Here is a 16,574-nt window from a genome sequence, read left to right on the forward strand (position 1 = left end):
CAGACTTTAACTCTGCATCATTTCCTCTTACCAAAAATAGCACTGATAAGTCCATCTGGCTAACGTATACCTCTGAGGCACTATGTAATCTGGCTGCAGCCTTGGAGCGCTGAAGTTTTGAGCCCCTCTGCAGTTCTGCGGCCCTGGTTTTTCACCACCTATCAAATTAATGACCACAAATAAATACCATAGCATAGCCATATATAAACGCAAATACTTTCTGCCTGCTTATTTGTGGGTTTAAAGTTGTCCTCAGTAAGATTCCCATCTATTTAATTGCGTTAAGTTAATATCTATCAAAGGGTGAGTTTAAACAATGGTGACTGATCATATGGCCCACTAATGAAAGCACATGTTGCCTTTTTGCTAAGCATTCCAATATCCGTGTCTGTGGCGACATTCCCGGGCTAAATGTCAATAAGCCGCCATGTTAGTGGCGCTGCTGACAGCGGTTGGTCTGTCGGCCCAGATCGTCACTAACAGTTATTTTGCATTCAGTTGTTGTCGGAAATTCAAACTTATGAGTCAGGCTTGTAGTAAGGGCAGAAGGGTAGGAACATGTGTGTGTGTGTGTATATATGGATTTAAGAGGGTGACATATAGGGGACGGACTGGAAGTAGAGAGGTGAATGGGTGTCAATAAGGTTTACAAAAGAGCAAAAAATAAATAAATACAATCGTCAACACACGTAATGACCATGAACCTGACAAGATGGAGGCTCTAAAAGAACAGGCTCGCCTGCAGTTACATCTTACCGCCACAGAGGCAGCTAGAAATAAGATATATCAATTCTTATGGAGCACAACTTTAAAGGTTTATTACACCCAAACATCAGTCATTGTCATTACTATCCAAGCTAGCTTGACGCACTACGTGCTACTCGTGAAACAATGCTATATACTCCTGTAGCTGACATACGTTTGTATATCACCCTGGTTTTAAGAAAAACATGGTTTACTTGCTAGCCCAAGAAAACAGACTTATTTTACTTTTACCTACTTTTTAAAATTGTTGTAAGATTTAACATATAAAACGTATTCATTGAGGAATCACATTTGCTAACGCTTCTCATTCCGCCAAGAAACCCCTTCTATATACTCTATGTGGCGCCCTGGCGAAAAACCAAGGCAGCAGAACTGCGGGGCTCAGAACTGCAGCGCTCCAAGGCTGCAGCCAGATACTACTCCCTAGCTGTCCCTAAGAGGCCTAGCCCCTGATTAATAAACTTTAACCTCCAATAAAATAAAAACTAGCCTGGAACAAAAAAAAATCCACCCCCTCAGTGTAAACATACAGACTAGAATGTTTTTTTGTATCAGGCCTTAAATAGGTATAATTATACTGTGAAAATGGCCTGTTTAACATGGGGGTCAATGAAAAACAGCTGTATTATGAAACCTGCCCCTGGTGGACCATCGAAGAACTGCAGTTTTGGCACTTCCATATTGGATCAATCAGGAAGTCGCTGTGACAGGGGCTTGAGTCTGACTCCCTGCCAGATCAGCAAACTAGTAGCCTCCGATACACAGAAAGCCACCAACCCTAGATACATATCTAGGCCGCTGATGCAAAATGAATAATGGAAACACAGCATGTTTTAAGCTAACGTTAGCTTATGCTGTGAGCTGTTAGCTGTTAGGGTGCTGAAAAGGCTTTCTATCCAAAATTACTGTGAGTGTGACTGAATCTTTTCATACTGATAACATGCTAGACCATTTTGGGAACCATTTTATTGACCTCTTATCAACCTTTGATCTCATAAAACACACTGCTGGGTCACACTCTTGACCTGCTTATTTCTAAAGGCCTTGATATAACCCCAATGTGCACCCTACATGTTGAGATTTCATATCACTTCTTCATTGTCTGATGTTTCTTGGATGACCAAACACATACCTGTTTTAAAACCCATCAAAAGACACTCTGTGTGCTGACACACCAAACAGATTTGTCGCTGCCAATACTAACTCTGTGAGGTTTACCAGGTCACAATCCTAATTTTCTTCTATTTCCCTTGTCTTTGTGTGACAATTTGGTCAATAATTTTAAGTCCTCAGTGACGCAAATTAGATGACTAGAATAAAACAAAACTAATCCAATTTTTGGTAAAACTAAAGCACCTTTAACGAATATGGAGAGAGTCAGTGGCGGGCCGTGCATTTCAGACCTGCGCCTGCAGCGATGCCCTACTAGACTTAATCCACCTCTTAAAACCATAATGATGATGCCATGGCTCTTCACATTATGCATTTAGACCAAAACATAGTACAACTGGGCGCTGCATCACCTTAACATATAGTCAAGTGCAACAGAGTTATATGACTCTACTGTGTTTTATTCACTCCACCAACAGTATGAGCTTTAACAAGTTTGTTCACAAAACAGCGCAGAGCCACTGTCAAATCAATTCAATCAACCAACCAATCAAGTCTCAGCCGAAGCAGCGTCACAGAAACATTCGTTAATATATTTTTTTAACAATAATAATAACTTGCAAAAATAAAGAAAGCTGCAAAAGTCCCCAACTCAAATACAAAAATAACTCAACTATAAGCTATACTGTCACGTTCATTTGCTCCATGTATTCCACCACGGGCTCACGCGCCATTATATATCACACAAAGGAAAAATAAACAATTTACAGAATATTTGCCAACTTAGGTTTTTAATATTTATTTAACATTACTAAATAAAATGGGGAAAAGGCATACAAATCTAATAAAACATAAAGTGCCTTGTACTCACTCAGATCCAGTGTGTTTGAATAATGCTGAGTCAGGCTTGCTAGCGTCGGTGTCGGACGGCCTCTCTTTACAGTGTCTTGCTTATTTTGAAAAGTTTTTCTAGAGAATGGCGTTGTAATTAAATCTGCGATCAAATCGTTATCTTCGCCTCCTTCAGCCAAGGTGGGTTGAAAAAACTAAAACAACTTGTCGCGCTACACAAATTAGAAATGTCCTTATTTCCCGTTTATCACATTGACATTTGTGCTCAGGTCTGCTTTGCATAGCTCTGCATAGCTCTGCCTCTCTCTATCGCGTATCCAATCAAAAGACGTGCAGGCGCCAGTGAACCCAACTTGACGCTGATTGGTTAATGCCACAGGTCCGTTATCATTGACTTTCAGCTACCATGCGCCTGCACTCTTGCTTCTGCCGGCATAAGGGCAGATTTGGGACCCTGGCAACACATGATAGCTGAATAATGTTTGGATAAAAACTCTAACATAAACGCCACCCCCCAGATCTCGACCCGGGGCTGGAAGCAGAGCAACCAACTTAGGAAAGCTATGAAATGAAGAGAATAGACCATGGGGAACAATTTAATACATATTTGTGGAAAGAATATATATTAAAAAAATATATTCCTGATTATGTTTAGGCCAGCAGGGAAGGCCTTGCTGGCCTTGAGGGTCCACCACTGGAGAGAGTGAAGTGTAAGACCTAATTGCAGGTTGGATTATAATATCTATAAACTAACAGTGCCTTCAGTCATTATGGTCTGACTCTCTGGAATTCTCTACAACAGGAACTCGGCAGACAGACTAGAAGCTTTTAGACAATTTCTTTAGGCAGGTTTGAAACGTGGGGTTAATGGGCACCAATCAGTATTCTTTTTATCATAACCTGTTAAAATTAATATTTGATATTTTCACAATGTCAACTGGGATCGGCTCCAGCCTCCATTTATGCACTTAATTGTAAAAGCACATTGTGTTACACCATGAAATGTGCTACATAAATATTATCATATTTACTTTATCAATTTATTTTGTTGACTTGAAGAGAGGCAAAGGACTTAGGAGTGTGCAAAACTTCACATCATGTGAATTTTTCTGGTAAATTTGCCCCCAGTCCTTTATATAAAAGTCAGTCGACAGGCTGTTATAGGCAACTGAGAAAGTCGGGGAAGGTCCCATTTTCTAAGTTACGTTTCAACCTATTAACCCATTGGCAATAAAAAACGTTTTATACATTCCACAATGTAAAAATTACACACTTTTAAAGAAAAAAGTTTTGGCGATAACTTTATGCAATTTTACCACTTTTACTCAACCATTCTCAGTGTTAAATTGAATAAATGGTATTATAATGTTGATTCACTTTCAAAATCACTCATCAATTAAAACCCAACCAGTGTTTCATCTATTATTCTGCTTATATCTATTATGCCGTATATGCATTACATCAAGGTTGAATATGCCCGATATCTTCCTATATAATTGAAACATAAATAAAATCTAAATTTTGCCACACCATTGCTGCTCCAGCTTATGACCAGCTTCCAATTAAACATGAATTTTGGCTGCCCTTTATAAAACATCACCTTCTTCATGACAAATTAAACACTACTATTGGAGCAAAAGATCAAATTAAAATAACCCCCCCGCCCCCCCTCTCTCTCTCTCTGTTCTTCTAGTCAATAATAACCCCACCTCTAATTAGCAGCAGGGCTGCATCTCCAGACTGATTTTGGTCAGACCAATTTGTCTGTATTATTACCTGGGTGACTTTCAGTTCTGCTGCCTTTACATACAGTATTATACGGACCCTCAGCCATCATAAACCTCAGCACTGGGGGACCGCCCTGAGTCTGATCATAGACTGTATAAAAAATGGACGTAGCCTCTCCATCGAGGTCCGTTCTTTCAACTTAAACCAAATGTACTCGCCTAGGGGAGTCCCCATCTTGTCAGACTTTAACTCTGCATCATTTCCTCTTACCAAAAATAGCACTGATAAGTTCATCTGGCTAACGTATACCTCTGAGGCACTACATAATCTGGCTGCAGCCTTGGAGCACTGAACTTTACATACAGTATTTACGGGATTCCTTCTGAAAAAAATAGGTCGTAAACTTAGCAACATAGCAAACGGATGTGACTTGTACTGTATGTTCCTGTTGAATTCAGCTGTAGTGAACCTGTCCTGTCAACTTGACAGATATGATGAAGATGTGCCACAGTAAGATAAGATTATATCTACAGGTAATCTTAGCATAGCAAAAGTTCAATTGACTAAGGGTGAACAAGCTTTTAGCTCAACCAAACAGGTTTTGCCATAACAAGCCAATCACCTATTTGCTGTCACACTTTAAAACTGTTCATTTCCCTGCTGCTGTCAGCTGTCATTCATCTCCATCACAACCAATCTCCCTAGTTGGTTCTTTCAGTGAGATGACCAGAGGTCCTGCACCACATCACATCCATCCAGATCTGTATCACTCCCATTCACCACCACCACCAGTGTCTAGACTAGAGGATATTTGATGATAGCTCATCACTCCTGCTGATGAAATCATAAAATCAAGTGTGCACACTATGCTAAATCAATTCATTTTAATTCTTTCTAAGCCTCTCCTTCAAATACTTTTCCTGAAAGTCTTCCTTGGTTGAAATACCATAAGAAAGGGAGAACATGTGCAAGAACATAATCCTAACCATGGATGGTTTTGGTTTAGCTTAACTCATTTTAGCTTACTAAATTGTCTAATCATCCAGTAGTATAAACCCCAATTTAAATTAAGTTGGGACATTGCGTAACATGTAAATAAAAACAGAATACAATGCTTTGGAAATCCTTTTAAACCTATATACAATTGAATACATACAAAAAGAAGCTATTTAATGTTCAAACTGATAAACTTAATTGGGTTTTTTTTTGCAAATACTCACTCATTTTGAATTGTATGCCCTTAAAACGATTCAGGGGAAAATGCATTACTTGTTTGTACTCAGAAGAATAAGAGAACAGTTGTTGGAAATGGTCAGTAAGGTCTGATTAACAGTCCTAACCTGGTCTGAATATGGGCCCCATATTTCCTCAGCATTTGAACTTGCGACACAAAATCATACAGTGTTATTGGACCATTCATTCAAGAATTGTCATCTGGCGGGCAACATAAAAGCCTGGGCCCCTGACCTACCCACCGATGGCTTCATCCCCAGCTATCACAGCATCCTGAAATATCAAATGCATATTTCACATTTCTGCACAATGACCAGTTAAAAAACAGAACCACACTGCATCTGATGCTGTTATTGCTTATACTAAATCACAGATGGCTGGACAGACAAATTGGTCTGACCGGGATGGGCCGAACTGGGTGGAAGAAATAGTCTGTAAATGCTCGAAAAACAGGTCACACACGGGAATATATAAACACAAACACAGCACTGGTTAAAAAGCCAGTATGTGCTGGCTGCAGAGGTGATGCAGTTTTTCCTGAAGCCTAATGGAGTGTTTGCTTCTATGTTTACTAGTCTTAAACATGTCATAAACAACACTAATAGGGTCAGCTCTGCATGTCTGGGGTCAGTGCCAACGTCAGTGAGAGCGAGCCAAGAGGAGAATCACAGCTTGGTGTGATAAAATCTTCACCACCTCAGAGCTTATGCACTTAGCGTCCTCAGTTTAAGCTATGTACATGTTGTATATCATGTGTAATATAAACTGTGAATTGTAAAATATTGACTGTATGTCACCTGGTAAATGTCAAATATTGACATTTACAAAGACAATTATGAGAATAGAGGTATGGCTATTTCTTACAAGTGTTGCACTGCAATAACATTCAAGATCAAGGTGCAGGTTGCCATTGGATACACAGCCATGTCGACTCTTATCTGTCTATGAAAAAAGGGGGGTAAAAACAAATGCAATTCAACTTTCATGGGTTATAATAATAATCCAAACTGTTTAAGGATTATCTGCATTTCAAGATTGAATGAAGTTTGTTAGGCTTAATGCTTGATGCGATGGCATTAACCATGTTCAGTTGCCAACCCTTCAGTCACACTTTTTTCAAACAACTATAGACGTCGTTAGACCTATTTTATTTTTTTTGGTGCCAGTTCAGAGCTACTGCTAACAGCAAACTTCATAAGAACTGATTTGTTAGGTCATTGTATACGTCCCTGTTTCCCCAACCAACAGTTTCCCTGGTTTTGACTAATACCTGGAACAATCCTTCAGACCCCATAACGTTCTTATGCAATGGAAATGTGTACTGCTCCCAAAAATTGGACATAAAACCCCCAGCTATGAGCCAAAAAGCTAACGCTAATATTATGCTAGCAAGATTAAAAGTCACACACAATGCGTAGGTTTGACAAGCCATGTCACTATCGCCAAATCAATATCAAGATTTTCCCCAAAAAAGGATAGACCATGTGTACTGTCGCCACAGCCTGAAATAGTGAGTTGAACAGCGGATGGGATGTGAGATGACACTTCAGAGAAGGGTTGCCAACTTTATCCCCAAAAAAGGGGATAACGATGACCTGGACAAATGAGAACATTCACAGGCTGCAGCAGCAGTGCGGGTATGGTTTGTGTGAAAATACAGTGTATTGTTTTAAGCCATTTGTCATAATGATAGCTGATCTCTTAATTAAATATCAATACATCACTCCCATGCTTTGGGATGCATATGGTAGGTTTAATAATAGTTTGTTAATTTACAGCACCTTCAATAAAGGCCTTTAATTTTGCCATTTCCTATTACCTTTACTATTTGTCTAAGACAAAGCGCTTGTGACACCTGCACTGTAGGTTAGAAAACGCTATCCCCTTCATGTTAATATTACATGTGTCAAACTAAAAATAACATAGCTTCCGCATACAGTAGTTTTGCAGAGGAATCAAATAGCAGAGATTCAGAATGTGCACCCTCTGTACACAAACAGTGGTGGGGAATAATTCACATTCTTATTCACTCAAACTATAGTCTATATAAGTTGGAAAACAAAACCTGACAAAAGAAAACATTTAAATGCAAAAGTGAAAAAATTCAAATTATTTCGGGGCGGCAGTAGCTCAGTCCATAGGTGAAGTCCATAGGTGACTCGGCTGCTCACCGAGTCTACTTTCCCTGCAACTTTACGTTCAGAAGGCTTTCATTGAGTCACCGCTGACGTCTTTTTTACTTCCCATTGTTTATTGTAGCTGCACAGTCTTTTCTTTTTACAGGTTTAACCATATTTGCAGTTGAATCCGTATTTCCATATGCCAAATCGGCAGAACACACATTGTCACACATTGCCTCAGTTTTCTTTTTCTGTGGAGGATTTTGCTCATCTTACTTAAAGTATACTGATGTGCGAGGTGGGGCTGTGATTGGGTGATGACAGGTGTCGGTAATCGATGACACCAATCGGTGATGGTCCAGAAGGACAGTGTAACTTACTTCTTGCAGCTTGTGTGTTACAGTTTCCATCTGTGGTGTTCACAGAATGAGGCACTGAAGCACATATTCAGATTTTTTTTTTCATTTAATGTGCCACATTATTTAAAAAGGTGAACAGACAGTTTCACCAGAACTACTTAGTAGGTGTCCTATATCCCACTTTAATGGACTACCTACAGCCACACACCCAGACCATGGTATAAAGCAGGTTATCACACCTGTTATCAAGTTGCCTTCACAAAGTATTCGCATTTGAACATTTGCCATGCATAGTGTGCACATGTGCATGCATTTCCCTCCTTGTGTAGTGTGTCTAGACATGAATCCAAGTTGCCAGCATGTGCGTCAGTGTGCCCGACTCATTAGGACACATTAACAGTGATTTCATTGGGGCTGACGCCAACGTCTCCGTCTCATCGCAAATGTGAAGGGACGCGATGACAGCGCGCACACACACCAGAAAGAGATAGCTCCTTTGAAAGATGGAAAAAATAGTCAAAGCTGAAGAAACGAGATTGGGTGTATGTGTCAGTGTGTGTGTGTGTGTGTGTGTGTGTGTTTTTCCTTTTTTCATCTCTAGATAACAGAATTGCAGCGTGACAAACTCAAAACCCCTCGCTTTCAGCCCAAGGCCACATTAATTGCATTAATTTGCTCTGACAATTGCACAACAGGAAAAGAAAAGACAAGGGAGTGGGAGAGTGCCTGTGTTGGAGTGTGTGTATGTGTGTGTTTGTTGCAGAACTGCTCTTGTCATTTTTCAGCAATGATTAAATTAGCAACAAGAGTTCTGTCTGGCTGTAATCAATCATTACCCTCTCTCCCGTGCCACCCAATATCACCAAAACCATATTTTCCCCACTTGAGGACAAAATGTTTCATGATTGTGTGGCACACTTGTCTATAAATATATCAGCAGACCAGTCGCTCCCTGCAGGATTGAGTTTGAGGGATTCCCCCCACACCCACCTCACTTTCTCACAACATGATTGTGTGAGTGTAAATGTGTTTACTTGGAGTGTGGGTCCAGGGTTCTTTAAAGAGTAAACATTTGTTTCAGCCATTTCCAGAGACGGATCATTGACCTGAATGCAGCGAGGCCTTGGCTGGCTCGTCGACCATTGAGAAATAGTTCAGCCCATTAACAGTTACAAGCACTGATGATCAATACCTGCAAACATGAAGATGCATTTCAGATTATTCCAAAAATATTTGTCTCTATTTATCTAATATATCTGTTCAGTTAGTTTCAGTCATGCAGCAGAAGTTTGTCTTTCTATCCTTTAACCCTCAGTTTGGATAAGGAAAACCCCACCATAGAACAAGATGGACATTATTCAATCATGTAAATAGTTAGTGTAATAAATGGCACATTATGCTCATTTTTCCTGTTTGTATGTGACTGCACCAAGTTGACAATGTTCAAATAACTTATCGAAATTCACTTCTTCAGAAGTGCTTTTAATGTGTGATTTTAACGTGAGATTATTACTGTGTTGTTTTTCTTTTATTTCTTTATATGTAAAGTGTCTTTGAGTATGTCGAAAAGTGCTACATAAATAAAATTCACGATTATTATTATTATTATTTTTATTATTTTAACTACTATTCCTGAAAGTGATCTGCCTCAATTCAGGCATAATGTGAATCCATATTGAGCTAATATAAAGAAAAAAAGACTAAACTTGACAACAAAATTAAGACAGTTTCAACCAGCTGGGTGCTGGTTAAATACACGTAATGTGAAGCAATTAAAAATCAAAATAATCTCTGCACTGGTTTTACATCATTGAAAATGGTGCAATTCAGCCAGATGGTGGCACTATAACAAACCTCACATATTGGCCTCTAACTTTTGAATCTTAAGTCACAGAAATGTAATTCGTACAATTTCCATTTAGATCAATTTTGTGAATTTCTGCTACTCCTCCCACAAATTCTGAGCAATCATTATCAGACAGAACATATTTGGACCAAGACACAAAAGCTTTTTGGAGATTTTTGATGTTCTATACATACAACATGTCTGTTAAACACTTTGTGCTATCGTGGCCACAGTTGGTGGACACGTATAGATAAGATGCCTGAGTGACCATGAGCAATTTGCTGGCATTTGGACATAAGGTGGCACTGTAGCAGCATCATCTCACTATAACGGAAGGTAACTCTGTCTGTATGTCAGGGTTCTGAGGAGGACCCAGAAGCAGATCGGACAAAAGGCAGTGTTTAAACAGTTTATTAGATAAAGCGTGAGGTGGTGAAGAACAGAGAAGCTGGCAGGCGAGGTTTGGATCCCAGAGGTGTGGAAGGTCCAGAGAGTGGCTGGCTCACAGGCGGCGGGGCTAAGCGGACTGGGCTCCCGGGCTGACTTCCTGGAATGATTCCTGAGGCAGAGAGACACGGTTAGTTGCAGATACGGATTCCAAGAGGCCAGCTCCAGCAGGCTGAGGCAGACAGACAACCAAAAGTAGCAACGACAAAAAGTGGCTGGAAAATGCGGTAGCATACACAATACTTCACAACGATCCGGCGTTCACTGCATGTGTGGCTGCTCTTTAAGTACTGCAGGGGATTGATGAGGAGCAGGTGTGTGGGTGACCTCAGCCAGGTGTGTGAGCAGCCAAAGAAGGACACGCCCCCGAGCACTGTCAGGAAAGTGACAAACACCACAAGACATAACAAAACACCCAAACAGATCTCATGGCCGGGGATTCGTGACACTGTATGTATCCATATGTGAATGTCTTTCGCATAGCTCAAGAACAGTTTTTCCAATCGACTTCACACTTGATAAGTGTATTGCTGAGGACCCAAGGGAATGCAGTATTGAGTGTCAAGCCGATCAGATGAGCGGTTTGTGAGAACATTGCAAGCAGCACCTTTAGTCACGTAATCTGACAGCTCTGAACGGGCACTGGACTGTTACAATAACTGTAAAAAATCCCTTGTCATCCATCCATGCCCCCCAAAACATACTGTTATTTACTACTGAGGTTTTGCCAAATACATTTAATAGGACAATGCAACTGCTGTGTGGGTTGCGTATAATGGAAAGGTTTCTGCCTGTCCAGGAAATGGAACGCTCCGGAGTGATAAACCCAACGTACACTACCTATACAGCAGGGCAGACAGACAAAGGTAGACAGGTACACATAGTGAAGTGTTTAGTTGCAACAGAGACATATTTTGGTTGAGCCCACAAGACAGAGCTAAAGGGAAAGTGAACATTTCTAAGGTGGATAGAGACATATTAATGCTAACATTGCTCTATACCTGCTGGATGTGCAACTGTTAATAAATTCAACATATGAACTTTATGAATGCTCATATATTAAAGTTGTGTTTACAGCTTGTGATGATGCCCCCCAAGTGGCTAAAAGCAGTTATTGAACGTTTAAGGTAATGAAAAGTTTGGTTTAAGGTCTCACATTGTAAAAAGTAGATTTTCATGTCTTTTTCTGAAAATAAAGCGTTTTTTGAACCTTATAGCATGCAAAAACTGTCAACCTGAAAATGAGCATAATGTGGGACCTCTAAGTTAAGGTAAATATTGTGGTTTTGATTTTAAAACGTCTACATCCTGTCGTCCTCATCTTTTGCAAGAGTTATTCAAGGCTACAATTTGAGTTTCCTAAACATAACCATAAAAATATTAATCATGCCACAAGTGGATATTGTTGGAAAAGCAAATGTAATACGTTGTAAGGGAATGATTTGCAGATTTGTTCTGTATAAAAATGTTGTGACTTTGCAGATGTATTCAGTAAAAAGGTCATTACGTTGAATAAAAAAATAGACAGTGAACACATCTTTTGTAGATATGAATGAAATCTATTGTTGATGGTCATTTTTGTAGTGCTAAAAATGCGCTGTATTTCAAAATGTTGTTTGATTAGGTCGCAGATTAAGATCGTATATGGTGAGTGTCATGATTCAAAGTAATCGTAGTCTTAGCCTAACTATTCTTGTGATATTCTTTTGTCTTCACATTAACACAAATCATTTAGTGCAACGAGTGTGTCCCAGTCAGCAGTGCGGCGCTCCTTCCTCATGAACCCGTACATAATGTCACGTCAGAGCCCATATCAACTTGATCGTCGTGTTCGGGGTCATTGCTGGTGGTGATAGTCAGACAGGGGCCATTGCTCGCTGTGGTGCCTTGGTGCAGTGGTGATTTGTAAGCCGATTTGTTCCTTTATTTCCCCTGGCCATACACATGCAGTCACAGGGCCTTTATACTCGCAAACACACACTCACACATACACATGGCAGGCAAAACACACAAAGGCCCTCCCAGAGGACAATCTGTTCTGAATCGCATTACAGCCATTTCCCATTCTGTAGGTGGGGACTGGCCCCAGCAGAAATCAAATATTTATCATGTTGTATTAACCCCCACTGCTGCCCTGCACACTCGCACAAACACACAGCATCATTCCTTACAATGCCTCTACACACTGAATTCATTATCCTATTAGGCCATAGCTCAGGCACTGCTGCTGGTGTGTGTGTGTAAACAGATGCACATACATGAGAATGTGTTTGTGTGTGAGCATGGACATGCACACATACAAACACACAGAAATTCTCATATTGTCAGTAGCCTGCTATTGTTGGGTCAGTTAGCTTTAATGCAGTATATGTTATAAAAAATATACATCACATATGGTTCTTCCATTGATTCCACATTACTGTCAACCTGCTGTATCTCTGGTTCTTTTCCTTCATGTCTGTCAGGAAGATACCAGGAAGTCTGCCTGATAGTTACACATTATAATAAGAATATTAGTCAGTTACTAACATTATCCACGTTTTTTAGTTCTGTTGTTTTTAAGATGCCTTTTGTTTGTGTATTTTATACGATGATTTATTTATGATTTTATTATTTTGTTCTAATCTTGAGTTTTATGTTGATAGTCTGTAATTCATTGTTGTTGCTGCCTTCCTTTGCAACGTTTTTTTCCTCAACAATGCAACCAACAATGGCATATAATGGTTAGATAAAAGATACTAATAAACAAACATTTATTTTATACTGTGAGGATATATACATAGAATTGCATTTATCTAGAAGAATGACAAAAAAAGATCCCAGACCTTTTTTTGGATTGTGGAGGGTGACAAAGATTGGAGGGTCTGAGCTGACCAACCCGTTCCCTTTAGAATCTTAAGCGCCTGTATGACATGCAGCATACTTTCAGCTAACAATGTTAACCGATCTGTGGAAATTTAAGAAGCTCAAAACTGCTGCTCGATCGTTGTGCTGTGGGAGGATGAAGTATAGAGAGCGTTCAGCGTAGATGGGTCAAACAAACATATGACTTTCACCCAGGAGACCACTGTTTGTGTCCCGATCTGTATTTACTCACGTGAGGTTCTTAACTAATGTCTCATACCTAAGTTACTTTTTTAATTTTTTAATTTAATCTTTTTCTAATCCTACCGAAGCAGTTTTGTTTGAATTCATAATATTAAACAGATGTTGAAGGGATACCCAGAGCGTTAAAAAAGCGAACCCAAGGGCTCCTGACCAAGCGTCTGTAAATTGGGAGTGAGAATTGTTGATTTGGCAAGAGGATATCGTACTTCCAACAACCAATAAAATATCATCACAACTGAGTATCTGAAATGTTGGGTTCCTATAGATATGTAGCATGATTGTACTGCATAAGGGGAATGTTGAACGAAAGTCGACCGAAAGACGGTGATGGACAAGGCACCAAAATTACTGTTACAGCGACGGTTAAGGTCAGTAATGAAAACCACTTGGTTAGGATTAGAAAAAGGAATGAAAACCACTTGGTTAGAATCAGAAAAGGCCGTGGTTTGGTTCAGTATGTCTGAGACATGTCTTATACTACATCTCATGCTTTCAATACATGGAATACACATGCAATAAATACGTGGAATACACATGAAGGCATGCACATTACTTTATGTTTTTATGTACGAAAATGCATGAGAACAGCATGAGTAGCCCTGAATGTGAAACTGTGACACTCTACTACAGTTGGTGTTTTAAATACAGGGTGCAGGAAATATGTGGTAAACATTGTGAATCTAAACAAAATAACTTGGTTAGATTTAGGCAACAGTGTTAGGGTTAAGGAAAGTGGGTGATTAAAATAAATGCGTTTGTAACGTAACTACAGTATGATGCATGGGACATGAACAGCAGTCTCCTGAGTGAAAGCCCTGTGTTTGTTGGACTCATCCATCCTCCTCGACCTCCTCCCCACGTGGAAGCTGTCACTCGTATCCCACAGCACTTGCTCTAAACATGCCGTGGGTGCCTTGTACGTCCGTATCAAACACTGAGGACCATGACCAAACAGCAGTATTTGACACATCCTATCAAAGTGTGTGTCTTGATTGAGGTAACTCAGCCAAGGGTGGTAGGACTGTCATTACATTTTGTATCACACTACACTGTTGAGTTAAAATGCTGGAGGATTGCTTTATTATCCAGGCTCAGCATGGGGCAAAGGAACCATCAGTCCACTGGGGGACACGTGGATGAATTCAGTGCCTCTTATCAGTTCAGTGGTTAATCCACCAATGGGGGCTTTACACAAATTCTCTGTATTCATTTCACTTCTAAAGATACAATAAAAAGTTAGTCTGATTTGGCTGTTGAATACATCTGAATGTCTATTGAATTTCTGCAAAGCGGACATTTATCTTCCTCAGTGAGTCCCTGTCTGGACTGGAGAGGGAGGACAACTGAGACACACATACACAAACACAGCCGTCCTCTTTTTTTGGCTCTTCTACCCTTCTTTCTCTTCACCTCACCTCTCTCCAGGAGCGGTATCAGTGTTGGATACATCACCCAGCCACACATTGTTATAATCAATAAGCTGGTTGTTATGGTGATCAAACTGCATCCGTTTCCTTTTTTTCTTTTTTCGCCACTGTGGCAGGTCAAGACTAATGTACCTTGTCACTGCATGTGATGATAAAGTGTCTTATTACCCAACAAGCAAGAATTTTAAGATTACTATGAATATCTCAAGGAATCAATCTGACTCTGTTCAGTCTTTGCTGCTTTTGACCTAGTTGGGTGAATGTTTGTTTGTGCTTCTGTGCATGCACATACAGTAACTGGTCTGTGTGTGTGTGTGTGTGTGTGTGTGTGTGTGTGTGTGTGTGTGTGTGTGTGTGTGTGTGTGTGTGTGTGTGTGTGTGTGTGTGTGTGTGTGTGTGTGTGTGTGTGTGTGTGTGTGTGTGTGTGTGTACATTTTTGTTTGTGAAATTGTGCATGTGCATGTTTGTGGGCATGGGGTTGTGTACTTGTGTTAAGGGTATTTATGTGCATCTCCGCATGTACTGTATGTCTGACTGTTTGTGTTTGTGTAGTTCGGTAACTTTTCCTCCTCTTTGTCCTAAACTCTCCATACTGGGAGAGGGTAAAAAGGCAATTAGAAGCAGTGAAAAACAACTGCAGCGTCTCCCGCCAACATTCATCTCAGTCCTGCTGCTACTAAAGCCAACTGGTCGGGCCGTCCACCCCTGTTAGCTGCGAGGTGTTAAGGACAGATTTATCGATGCAAATATTTTGACTCCTTGACTTTAGAGATAACTCCCAACTTTACGATGTAATATTTCCACCCGTTCTTTTTTTACATTAGGTGAATATTGCACTTAAAACTCCACCATTTAATTATTTGCGCAGGCCCAATAAACATGACTTTATGGTGTCCATAAATCAACCAAACAAAAACACACTTCACACTGTTAATCTCACATATTCCTCCATAAAGCACCAACTATAAAAAAAAAAAAAAGATGTGTTTTACACCAAATGTGTGTCGCTGAATACCTTAAGTAAATGTAATAAATGTGACGAGGATGGCGTATAAATCTCCCTTGCCGCATGTTGTTAATTTGATACATTAGGCAATAATTTGTTATAAATAATTGTTTATTAGCTGTACCATCTTAGACTAAGGCCTAATGATATGTACTTTGCGAGTTTTAAGGGAGGTTCCAATCAGTGCACAACTTTCCAGCGGCTGGAACGTTTATTAAAAGGAAAGATCGAATTATTGCAGTTTAACTTTTTGTGTAATTCAAAACAACTAATCAATGAAACAAGGGGATGAATTATTTCAATTGCTCTTTTAAATGTGGGCTTTATTACTAGCACTCCAGGATTCTTCATATGTCTGAAATGTGATTTTTTTAATATTGTTTCATATAGCAGCTGTCTTATAAAAGTATCATATTTAACAGATGTACTCTTAAGTCCCCTCTTGTGCGTATAGCCCCATGTTTTGGTAGTAATGAAATAGAAAACAAATGGAATCTGCAAACCATGATGTTTGCAAATGTGAACAAGTAGTCCACATACGGTCTGCTCTCCGCTATCTGTTCCCTTATTTAT

The sequence above is a fragment of the Echiichthys vipera genome (assembly GCF_963691815.1).
Source record: "Echiichthys vipera genome assembly, chromosome: 1".
NCBI lineage: Eukaryota > Metazoa > Chordata > Actinopteri > Perciformes > Trachinidae > Echiichthys > Echiichthys vipera.